Source organism: Arachis hypogaea, chromosome 10 (assembly GCF_003086295.3).
Source record: "Arachis hypogaea cultivar Tifrunner chromosome 10, arahy.Tifrunner.gnm2.J5K5, whole genome shotgun sequence".
Taxonomy (NCBI): domain Eukaryota; kingdom Viridiplantae; phylum Streptophyta; class Magnoliopsida; order Fabales; family Fabaceae; genus Arachis; species Arachis hypogaea.
In genome coordinates, this window is record NC_092045.1 from 55,479,325 (window position 1) to 55,491,957 (window position 12,633).

General features: G+C 38.4%; 1 non-coding gene across 1 annotated transcript; it reads left to right on the forward strand.

The window, feature by feature from the left end:
* Positions 1 to 10,328: 10,328 nt before the first annotated feature.
* On the forward strand, positions 10,329 to 10,436 carry LOC112719542 (small nucleolar RNA R71). The gene has a single exon (XR_003161840.1). It is a non-coding gene; the product is annotated as a small nucleolar RNA R71 (small nucleolar RNA).
* Positions 10,437 to 12,633: the final 2,197 nt, after the last annotated feature.

A 12,633-nucleotide genomic window follows, 5' to 3' on the forward strand; every position in this document is an offset into this window, starting at 1 on the left:
TCTTTGGTGAAGGAATCTTGATCCTTGTGAGAGCTGTCATCGTGACTAGACAGAATGGTTTTAGTTTTAAGATCGGCTTCGAGTTTTAGGAGCTTGTCCTCTAGCTCTCGGTGTTGCCTAGTTTCTCTCCAGAGGTTTCTTTCGGCTTCGCGCTGGTGTTTGGCCTCCTGTTCGAGCTGTTTGAGGCAATTCTGTTGTTCCCAGAGAGCATCTAGAATTTCTGAGTTTAGAGAATGCTTGTCTCTATTTTGTTGAGGTGTATCTTTCGGTGTGATGTCTGCATTTTTATGCGGCATCCTGTTCTCCAAATCAAAATCATGGTCATTGTCAAGATTGTCTGCCATGAAGATGGGATGAATTCCAGGTTCCCTGGCAACAGTGCCAATGTTCCGAGGGTTACCTAAAACTATAGGTCGATCTTGGACGAGATCTGCTGTTATAGCCGGAGCTGTTGCGTCCGACTTGTTGGACTTGGCGGTGCTGCTAATCTTTCGTTACCGGAAGGTGGTGGTACCTGCAAGAGACTTCGATGCTTAAGTTAGCACGTGCTTTAGGCAGGATTTATGTGTAGAATCAGAGTATGAGTTATACCTGGGTGCTCTAGTGTATTTATAGTAGTGTGGAGTGACCTTTCTGGAGATAATATAGTTATCTTATCTTATCTTTGAGTGAAGTCATCTTATCTTTAAGAGGAACCCCATCTATCTTTCTAGGCTTTGGCTGCCTTTAAATTTGGGTTGTGTTCCTTTGTTTGGGCCCGCTTTGGGCTTTTCCTGGTGATTTGGCCGAACTCTTTGAGAAGAGGTCGGTGGCGACCCAACCTGAAGAGGTTGGTTACTTGTCTTCGGTCAGCCCGGGTCGTATAGCTCGACCCAGGGTATGAACACCATCTCAAACCAAAAGCATAAAATTCTACTCTAACATCCTTCCAAGCATTTTGTCAAACACTTGGATGGCAATAGAGGGAAAGCATAGTAAATTGACAACAAGAATAGGATCTAACAACTACTAATTGCAAAGAATTAACAACAACAATCAAAGAAATCAGAATTAACATGAATTACCTCAAGTTGCATCAAAAGAAAATAAAAGGACCAAGAGTAGATCAACAACAAAATATAGAAACAAAATAGAAGAAATTAAAACAAAAGAGTAGAAGAACAAGAGGTAGAAACAAAGAATTGAAAGGTAGAAGTAGATGAAAGCAAGAATTAAAACCTAGATCTAAACTTATTAACCTAAACTTAATCCTAATTCTAGAGAGAAGAGAGAGCGTCTCTCTCTAGAAAACTAAATTAAAACTAGATCTCCAACTAACTAATTGTTCCTAATGATCAAAATTGTCTTCCCCTTCAATCCTTGGTCCTTTTTAACCTTTTCCCGCCTAAAATTTAGCTCAAAACTGGGCCAGGGGCACTTCAGAATTCGCCAGGCACGATTTCACTAAAGAGGTCATGGGCGGACATTGACGCGTACGCATCATGTACGCGTACGCGTCCCTGGAATTTCGCAATCCACGCGTATGCGTCTATTGCGCATGCGCGCCCATGAGTGCATCCCAAATCTTTGGTTTTCCATGATTCCTCCACTTTGCATGCTTTCTCTTCACTCCTTTGATCCATTCCTAACCTTTTCAACCTGAATTCACTTGACAAACAAATCAAGGCATCTAGTGGAATCAAAGGTGAATTAAAATTAGCAAATTAAAGGCCTAAAAAGCATGTTTTCACACTTAAGCACAAATTAAGGAAGAATCACAAAATGATGCTATTTCATTGAATAAATGTGAGGAAAGGTTGACAAAATACTCTAAATTTAACACAAGATAAATCCTAAAAATGGGGTTTATCAACCTCCCCACACTTAAACCTTAGCATGTCCTCATGCTAAATCAAGAAGGAGACAAGGGGTATGACATTTATTCAATGCAACTAAACTATATGCAAACTATCTAAATGCAACTACCTATTATGAATGCAAATGCTTGGTCAAAACAAATCAACTTCCAAGAGAACATATGTAGGCATAAGGGCTAAAGCAATAGGAATCAAATCTAACCCACAATTGTATTGAATTATCAAAAAGATTTACAAACTTGCATGAATAAGAATGATTATGGTGAAAACATATAATTGAGCCATCGAACCCTCACCGGATGTGTATCCGCTCTAGTCACTCAAGTGTTTAGGGGTTGATTCACTGAATTCTCCCCTAATTATGCTTTCTAAGATTTATTCTTCATCTAACAATCAACAATCATTCAATGCATGCATACAAATATCATGAGGACTTTCTCAAAGGTTGTAATGGGGCTAGGGTCAAGGTAGGGTCAAGGTAGGGTCAAATATGGTTAAGTGGACTATAATTTGAATCTTTGATTAACCTAAGCTTCCCATCTAACCTATATACAACCTATATAATTAAGTGCTAACCTAACTACCCATCCTTCTCTTTTTCACATACTCATGCATTTTCTTTTTCATTTTACAACACTTATGCATTGATTTTTATTGGACTCTACTTTGGGGCATTTTGTTCCCTTTTTATTGTTTTTTTTTTCTTTTTTTTCTTTCTTTTTCTATATTATTTTTTCTCTTTTCTTTTCTTTTTCATATTTATTTTTTTCTTTTTTTTCTTTTGTTTTTCTCATTTTTCTTTCTTTCAAACTATATACAAGAACATCAATGCATAAGGTCTATACAATTAATCAATATATGAGTATGCACCCAATTCCCAAATACAAAAATACAAAACACCCTTTTATCCCAACCAATGTTTCCAAATCCTTCCAAACTTGAATAATAAACACTCTCACTAGCCTAAGCTAATCAAAGATCCAAACAAGGGACTTTTATTATTTTTTGCTTTAGGCTTGTAATGTGCTAAAATAAAGAACAATTGGGTTAAGCGTAGGCTCAAAATTGGTTAACAATGGAAGATAAAAGGTAGGCTATTTGGATAAGTGAGCTAATGAAACAATGGCCTCAATCATATAAGCGCATGAATACAAGGAATAATGGACATATAGAATTAAACAAATCAAGGATCACAATCATAGAAAGAGAATAATTAGACACAAGAAGGAAAATAAGTGGTTATAAGATGTAACCACGCCATTAGGCTCAAATCTCACAAGGTTGTGTGTTTTTAGCTCAAAAATTTGATCCACAAAATATATAATTCAAGCAAGTTCCACAAAAATTTCCAATCAATTTGGGTGGTGCCCTATTGGTGCACGAAATTGTGATCTCCAGGCTCCAAAGACTTGGTGCTCTAGTCTCAATTCATAATTTGTCACAACTTCGATACAACTAACCAGCAAGTGCACTGGGACGTCCAAGTAATAAACCTTACGTGAGTAAGGGTCGATCCCACGGAGATTGTTGGTATGAAGCAAGCTATGGTCATCTTGTAAATCTCAGTCAGGCGGATATCAAATGGATATGGAGTTTTCGAAAACAAAAAATAAATAAATAAAAAGTAAAGATAGAAACACTTATGTAACTCATTGGTGAGAATTTCAGATACTTTTTTTATTTAGAAATATCCACCATTTACGAAAATTTTGTTTCTTTTTTAAGAAAACAGTAAGGTAAGGCCATTCCATTTCGACAAAATACCCACACCCAAGTTCCATAGCTTTGGGTCCGCTAGCCCGATCATGATTTTCTTACCCCCAGAGGTAAGGGTCCTTACCTTTTTGGCCGGTTGTGGGCGACCCCCTCAGTCACTACGAACGCCCCCGATCAGTGCAATAGGATGTGTCTATTTATCTATCTCTTGACTCGAAATGGGAGCAGGTTTGAAAAAGGATCTTAGAGTGTCTAGGGTGGGGCCAGGAGGGTCTCTTAACGCCTTCTTTTTTCTTCTCATCGGAATTTTTTCACAAAGATTTGCCATGGTAAGGAAGAAAGAGGAACAAGCACACTTGGAAAGCGCAGTACAGCGGATAGTTGTATGCTGCGTTAAGCGTATAGAGATGCATCGTCCCTCTGAACCTCTGCTTTCCTGCTGTGTTCATCCAATCAATCCTACTCCTTTCCATGGCTGGCTTTATGTAAGGTCATCACCATTGTCAATGGCTACTTTTGATCCTCTCTGGAAAATGGTCCGATGCGGTGTCACTGCATGGCTAATCGTCTGGAGGCATCACCGTTGTCAATGGCTGTGTCCCATCCTCCTTGTGAAAATGGTTCGATGCGCTGTCACAACATGGCTAATCATCTAGAGAGTCTCGATCATGCTGGAATAGGATTTACTATCCTTTTGCGTCTGTCACTACGCCCAGCACTCGCGAGTTTGAAGCTCGTCACAGTCATTCAATCCTTAAGTCCTACTCGGAATATCACAGACAAGGTTTAGACTTTTCGAACTCTCATGAATGCCACCATCAATCTAGCTTATACCACTAAGATTCTGATTAGGAGATCCAAGAGACACTCATTCAATCGAAGGTAGAATGGAGGTGGTTGTCAGGAATGCGTTCATGGGGAATGATGATGATTGTCACATTCATCACATTCATGTTGAAGTACGAATGAATATCTTAGAAGCGAAATAAGTTGAATTGAATAGAAAAACAATAGTACTTTGCATTAATCTTTGAGGAACAGCAGAGCTCCACACCTTAATCTATGGAGTGTAGAAACTCTACCGTTGAAAATGTATAAGTGATAAAGGTTCAAGCATGGCCGAATGGCCAGCCCCCATGATCTAAGACCTGAACGTCCCAAGATACCTAATACAATAGTAAAAGGTCCTATTTATACTAAACTAGCTACTAGGGTTTAGAGAGATAAGTAATTGATGCATAAATCCACTTCCAGGGCCCACTTGGAGTGTGCTTGGGCTGAGCTTGAAGTCTACACGTGGAGAGGCCACTCTTGGAGTTGAACGCCAGCTTTTGTGCCAGTTTGGGCGTTGAACTCCACTTTGCAACTTGTTTCTGGCGCTGAACACCAGAATTGGGTAGAGAGCTGGCGTTGAACGCCAGTTTGCATCATCTAAACTCGAGAAAAGTATGGACTATTATATAGTTCTGGAAAGCCCTGGATGTCTACTTTCTAACGCAATTGAAAGCGCGCCATTTTGAGTTTTGTAGCTCCAGAAAAGCCATTTTGAGTGCAGGGAGGTCAGAATCCAACAGTATCAGCAGTCATTCATCAACCTCAGAATCTGATTTTTGCTCAAGTCCCTCAATTTCAGCTAGAAAATACCTTAAATCACAGAAAAACACAAAAACTCATAGTAAAGTCTAGAAATGTGAATTTAACATAAAAACTAATAAAAACATCCCTAAAAGTAACTAGATCCTACTAAAAACATACTAAAAACAATGCCAAAAAGCGTATAAATTATCCGCTCATCACAACACCAAACTTAAATTGTTGCTTGTCCCCAAGCAACTGAAAATCAATTAGGATAAAAAGAAGAGAATATACTATGAATTTCAAACTATCAATGAAACATAGCTCCAATCAGATGAGCGGGACTTGTAGCTTTTTGCCTCTTGAATAGTTTTGGCATCTCACTTTATCCATTGAAGTTCAGAATGATTGGCTTCTATAGGAACTCAGAGTTCAGATAGTGTTATTAATTCTCCTAGTTCAGTATGATGATTCTTGAACACAGCTTCTTTATGAGTCTTGGCCGTGGCCCTAAGCACTTTGTTTTCCAGTATTACCACCGGATACATAAATGCCACAGACACATAACTAGGTGAACCTTTTTAGATTGTGACTCAGCTTTGCTAAAGTCCCCAATTAGAGGTGTCCAGGGTTCTTAAGCACACTCTTTTTTTGCTTTGGACCTTGACTTTAACCGCTTAGTCTCAAGTTTTCACTTGACACCTTCGCGCCACAAGCACATGGTTAGGGACAACTTGTTTTAGCCACTTAGGCCAGGATTTTATTCCTTTAGGCCCTCCTATCCATTGATGCTCAAAGCCTTGGGATCCTTTTTATTACCCTTGCCTTTTGATTTTAAGAGCTTTGGCTTTTTCTGCTTGCTTTTTCTTTTTTTCCATTTTTTTTCCGCCATTTTTTTCTTTTTTTTTTTTGCAAGCTTTGTTCTTTGCTGCTTTTTCTTGCTTCAAGAATCATTTTTATGATTTTTTAGATTATCAAATAACATGTCTCCTTGTCATCATTCTTTCAAGAGCCAACATATTTAACATTCTTAAACAACAACTTCAAAAGACATATGCAATTTTCAAGCATTCATTCAGAAAACAAAAAGTATTGTCACAACATCAATATAATTAAGCTAAGTTCAAGGATAAATTCGAAACTTATGTACTTCTTGTTCTTTTGAATTAAAACATTTTTCATTTAAGAGAGGTGATGGATTCATAGGACATTCATAACTTTAAGACATAGTTACTAACTACCAATGATCATGTAATAAGACACAAACATAGATAAGCACTTAACATAGAAAACGAAAAACAGAGAAAGTAAGAACAAGGAATGAGTCCACCTTAGTGATGGTGGCGTTTCCTTCTTGAGGAACCAATGATGTCCTTGAGCTTTTCTATGTCTCTTCCTTGTCTTTGTTGCTCCTCCCTCATTGCTTTTTGATCTTCTCTAATTTCATGAAGGATGATGGAGTGCTCTTGATGTTCCACCCTTAATTGTCCCATGTTGGAACTTAATTCTCCTAGGGAGGTGTTGATATGCTCCCAAAAGTTGTTTGGGAGAAAGTGCATCCCTTGAGGTATCTCAGGGATCTCTTGATGGTGAGCTTCCTCACGTGTTTCTTGAGCTCCATGAGTGGGCTCTCTTGTTTGCTCCATCCTTTTCTTAGTGATGGGCTTCCCTTCCTCAATGGGAATGTCTCCTTCTATGAAAGCTCCAACTGAGTAACATAGATGGCAAATAAGATGAGGAAAAGCTAGCTTTGCCATGGGAAAAGACTTTTCGGCTATTTTGTAGAGTTCATTGGAGATGACTTCATGAACTTCTACTTCCTCTCCAATCATAATGCTATGAATCATGATGGCCCAATCCACAGTAACTTCAGATCGGTTGCTAGTGGGGATGATGGAGCATTGGATGAACTCCAACCATCCTCTAGCTACAGGCTTGAAGTCCAGTCTTCTTAGTTGAACCGGCTTGCCTTTGGAGTCAATCTTCCATTGAGCTCCTTCCACACATATGTCCATGAGGACTTAGTCCAACCTTTGATCAAAGTTGACCCTTCTTGTGTAGGGGCGTTCATCTCCTTACATCATAGGCAAGTTAAACGCCAACCTCACATTCTCCGGACTAAAATCTAAGTATTTCCCCCAAACCATTGTAATGTAATTCTTTGGATTCGGGTTCTTACTTTGATCATGGTTCTTAGTGATCCATGCATTGGCATAGAACTCTTGAACCATTAGGATGCCGACTTGTTGGATGGGGTTTGTTAGAACTTCCCAACCTCTTCTTTGGATTTCATGTCGGATCTCCGGATACTCATTTCTCTTGAGTTTGAAAAGGACCTCGGGGATCACCTTCTTCTTGGCCACAACATCATAGAAGTGGTCTTGATGGGCTTTAGAGATGAATCTTTCCATCTCCCATGACTCGGAGGTGGAAGCTTTTGTCTTCCCTTTCCCTTTTCTAGAGGATTCTCCGGTCTTAGGTGCCATCAATGGTAATGGAAAAACAAAAAGCTTATGTTTTTACCACACCAAACTTAGAATATTGCTCGCCCTCGAGCAAGAAAAGAAAGAATAGGAGAAGAAGAAGAAGAAAAAATGGAAGAGAAGAGGGAGATGTGTATTCGGCCAAGAGGGGTGTAGAGGGGTGTGTTGTGTGAATTTGAAGAAGAATGGAGGGGTTTATATAGTGGGGGGAGAGGGTGTTAGGTTTGGCCATTTAGGGTGGGATGGGAGGGAAATTGTTTTTGAATTTTGAAGGTGGGTGGAGTTTATGAGGTAGGTTTATGGGGAAGAGTGGATGGATGTGAATGGTGAAGGGGTAATAGGGAAGAGGGATTGAGGTGATAGGTGAAGGGTTTTGGGGAAGAGTGTTTATTGGGAAGAGAGGATGAATGAGAAGAGGGAAGAGACTAAGTGGTGGTAGGTGGGGATCCTGTGGGGTCCATAGATGCTGAGATGATCCTGTAGGGTCCACAGATCCTAAGGTGTTCAAGGATTTACACCCTTGCACCAAATTAGGCATGCAAAATGTACCTTGCACACAATTCTGGGCGTTCAGCGCCAGATTGGTGCTTGTTCTGGGCGTTGAACGCCCATTTGTGGCCCATTTCTGGCATTGAACGCCAGAACCATGCTTGTTCTGGGCGTTCAGCGCCAGCTCTTCTCCAGGGTGCATTTCTGGCGTTCAAACACCCAGATGCTGCCCATTTCTAGCATTTAGCACCAGAACCATGCCCTGTTCTGGCGTTGAATGCCCAAAAGATACTTCTTACTGGCGTTTAAACGCCAGTAAGGTCTTCCTCCAGGGTGTGATTTTTCTTCTGCTATTTTTGATTATGTTTTCAATTTTTCTATTTTTTTCATGACTCCACATGATCATGAACCTAAAAAAACATGAAAAACAATAAAATTAGATAAATAAACATTGGGTTGCCTCCCAACAAGCGCTTCTTTAATGTCAATACCTTGACAGTGGGCTCTCATGGAGCCTCACAGATGTTTAGAGCTTTGTTGAGACTTCCCAACACCAAACTTAGAGTTTGGATATGGGAGTTCAACACCAAATTTAGAGTTTGGTTGTGGCTTCCCAATACCAAACTTAGAGTTTGACTGTGGGGGCTCTGGTTGACTCTGCTTTGAGAAAAGCTTTTCATGCTTCCTCTCCATGGATGCAGAGAGAGATCCTTGAGTTGTAAACACAAGGTTGTCCTCATTTATTTGAAGGATCAATTCTCCTCTGTCCACATCAATCACAGCTCTTGCTGTGGCTAGGAAAGGTCTTCCTAGGATGATGGATTCATCCTCTTCCTTTCCAGTATCTAGGATTATAAAATCAGCAGGGATGTAAAGGCCTTCAACCTTTACTAACATGTCCTCTACTTGTCCATAAGCCTCTTTTCTTGAGTTGTTTGCCATCTCTAATGAGATTCTAGCAGCTTGCACCTCAAATATTCCTAGCATCTCCATTACAGAGAGTGGCATGAGGTTTATTCCTGACCCAAGGTCACATAGAGCCTTCTCAAAGGTCATGGTGCCTATGGTACAAGGTGTTAGGAACTTTTCTAGGATCCCGTTTCTTCTGAGGCAATCTCAGTTGATCCAATGCATTTAGTTCATTGGTGAACAGGGGAGGTTCATCTCCCCAAGTCTCATTACCAAATAATTTGGCATTCAGCTTCATGATTGCACCAAGGAACTTGGCAACTTGCTTTTCAGTGACATCCTCATTCTCTTCAGATGAGGAATACTCATCAGAGCTCATGAAGGGCGTAAGGAGGTTCAATGGAATCTTTATAGTCTTTAGATGAGCCTTAGAGTCCTTTGGTTCCTCAAAGGGATACTCCTTGTTGATCACTGGACGTCCCAGGAGGTCTTCCTCCTTGGGATTCACGTCCTCATCTCCCTCTTTGGGTTCGGCCATTTTGGTTATATTAATGGCCTTGCACTCTCTCTTTGGATTCTCTTCTGTATTGCTTGGGAGAGTACTAGGAGGGATTTCAGTGATCTTCTTACTCAGCTGGCCCACTTGTGCCTCCAAATTTCTAATGGAGGACCTCGTTTCATTCATGAAACTCAGAGTGGCTTTAGACAGATCAGAGACTAAGTTTGCTAAATTAGAGGTATTTTGTTCAGAGTTCTCTGTCTGTTGCTGAGTGGATGATGGAAAAGGTCTACTATTGTTAAACCTGTTTCTTCCACCATTATTAAAGCCTTGTTGAGGCTTTTGTTGAAAATTCCATGAGAAATTTGGATGATTTCTCCATGATGAGTTATAGGTGTTTCCGTAAGGTTCACCTAAGTAATTCACCTCTGCTATTGCAGGGTTCTCAGGATCATGGGCCTCTTCTTCAGAAGGCGCCTCTTGGGTACTGTTGGATGCAGCTTGCATTCCATTCAGACTCTGAGAAATCATATTGACTTGTTGAGTCAATATTTTTTTCTGAGCCAATATGGCATTCAGAGCATCAATTTCAAGAACTCCCTTCCTTTGAGGCGTCCCATTACTTACAGGATTCCTCTCAGAAGTGTACATGAACTAGTTGTTAGCAACCATGTCAATGAGTTCTTGAGCTTCTACAGGCGTTTTCTTTAGGTGTATGGATCCACCTGCAGAAGTATCCAATGACATTTTAGCTAATTCAGACAGACCATCATAGAATATGTCCAGGATGGTCCATTCTGAAAGCATGTCAGAAGGACACTTTTTGGTCAGTCCTTTGTATCTCTCCCAAGCTTCATAGAGGGATTCACCTTCTTTTTGTTTGAAGGTTTGAACATCCACTCTAAGCTTACTAAGCTTTTGAGGAGGAAAGAAATTGGCTAAGAAAGCTGTGACCAGCTTATCCCAAGAGTTCAGGCTGTCCTTAGGTTGAGAATCCAACCAGATTCTAGCTCTGTCTCTTACAGCAAATGGGAAAAGCATGAGCCTGTAGACTTCAGGATCTACTCCATTAGTCTTAACAGTATCACATATCTGCAAGAATTCAGTTAAGAACTGAAAAGGATCTTCAGATGGAAGTCCATGAAACTTGCAGTTTTGCTGCATCAGAGAAACTAGTTGAGGCTTAAGCTCAAAATTGTTTGCTCCAATGGTAGGGATGGAGATGCTTCTTCCATGTAAATTGGAATTTGGTGCAGTAAAGTCACCAAGCATTCTCCTTGCATTATTGTTGTTGGGTTCGGCTGCCATCTCCTTTACTTGTTCGAAATTTTCAATAAGGTTGTCTCTGAATTGTTGTAATTTAGCTTCTCTTAGTTTCCTCTTCAGTGTCCTTTCAGGTTCTGGGTCAGCTTCAACAAGAATGCCTTTGTCCTTGCTCCTGCTCATATGAAAAAGGAGGGAACAGAAAATAATAATAGGGATCCTCTTTACCACAGTATAGAGATTCCCTTGTGTGAGTAGAAGAAAAGAAGAAGAGAAAATCTAAACTCAGAGAGAAAGAGAGGGTTCGGATTTTTGGTGAGTGAGGGAGAGATGTTAGTAGATGAATAAATAGATAGAAGGAGATGAGAGAGAAGAATTTTTGAAAATTATTTTTGAAAAAGGGTTAGTGATTTTCGAAAATAGTTTTTGAAAAAGGTTAGTAATTTTCGAAAATTAAAATCAAAAATTAAAATAATTAGTTAATTAAAAATAAATTTTTGAAAAAGAGGGAGATATTTTCGAAAATTAGAGAGAGAGAGAGAGAGAGAGAGAGAGAGTTAGTTAGGTAGTTTTGAAAAAGATAAGAAACAAACAAAAAGTTAGTTAGTTAGTTGAAACAAATTTTGAAAATCAATTTTGAAAAGATAAGAAGATAAGAAGTTAGAAAAGATATTTTAAAATCAATTTTTTGAAAAAGATAAGATAAAAAGATATTTTTGAGAAGATATGATTGAAATTAGTTTTGAAAAAGATTTGATTTTTAAAATCACAATTAATGACTTGATCCACAAGAAATCACAAGATATGATTCTAGAACTTAAAGTTTGAATCTTTCTTAACAAGCAAGTAACAAACTTGACATTTTTGAATCAAAACATTAATTGATGATGATATTTTCGAAAATTAGGAGATAAAGATAAGAAAAAGATTTTTTGAAAAATATTTTAAAAATTTTCGAAAATAAATAAGAAAAATGAAAAAGATTTGATTTTTTGAAAAAGATTTTGAAAAAGATAAGATTTTCAAATTGAAAATTTGATTTGACTCATAAGAAACAACTAGATTTTAAAAATTTTTGAAAAAGTCAATCCAAATTTTCGAAATTTATGAGAGAAAAAAGGGAAGATATTTTTTTGATTTTTGAGTTTTTAATGATGAGAGAGAAAAACATGAAAAATGATGCAATGCATGAAAATTTTGGATCAAAACAATGAATGTATGCAAGAATGCTATGAATGTCAAGATGAACACCAAGAACACTTTGAATGTCATGATGAACATCAACATATTTTTGAAAATTTTTATATGCAAAGAAAACATGCAAGACACCAAACTTAAAAATTTTTCATGTATGGACACTATGAATGCAAAAATGCACATGTAAAACAAGAAAAGACACAAAATACAAAATCATCAAGATCAAACAAGAAAGCTTATCAAGAACAACTTGAAGATCATGAAGAACACTGTGTATGCATGAATTTTCGAAAAATGCAAGATGGGTATGCAATTGACACCAAACTTATAACATGACACATGACTCAAATAAGAAACACAAAAATATTTTTGATTTTTATGATTTTCTAATTTTTTTCGTATTTTTCAAAAATTATTTGAAAAAGAAAAATAAGGATTCCAAAATTTTTAATATGAATTCCAGGAATCTTGCATTGTTAGTCTAAAGCTTCAGTCCAGGAATTAGACATGACTTACTAGCCAGCCAAGCTTTCAATGAAAGCTCTAGTCCAAAACACTAGACATGGCCAATGGCCAGCCAAGCTTCAGCGTGTAATAGATACCTCTCATGTATACAACAGTTGATATTTCATCCAACTTCATATAC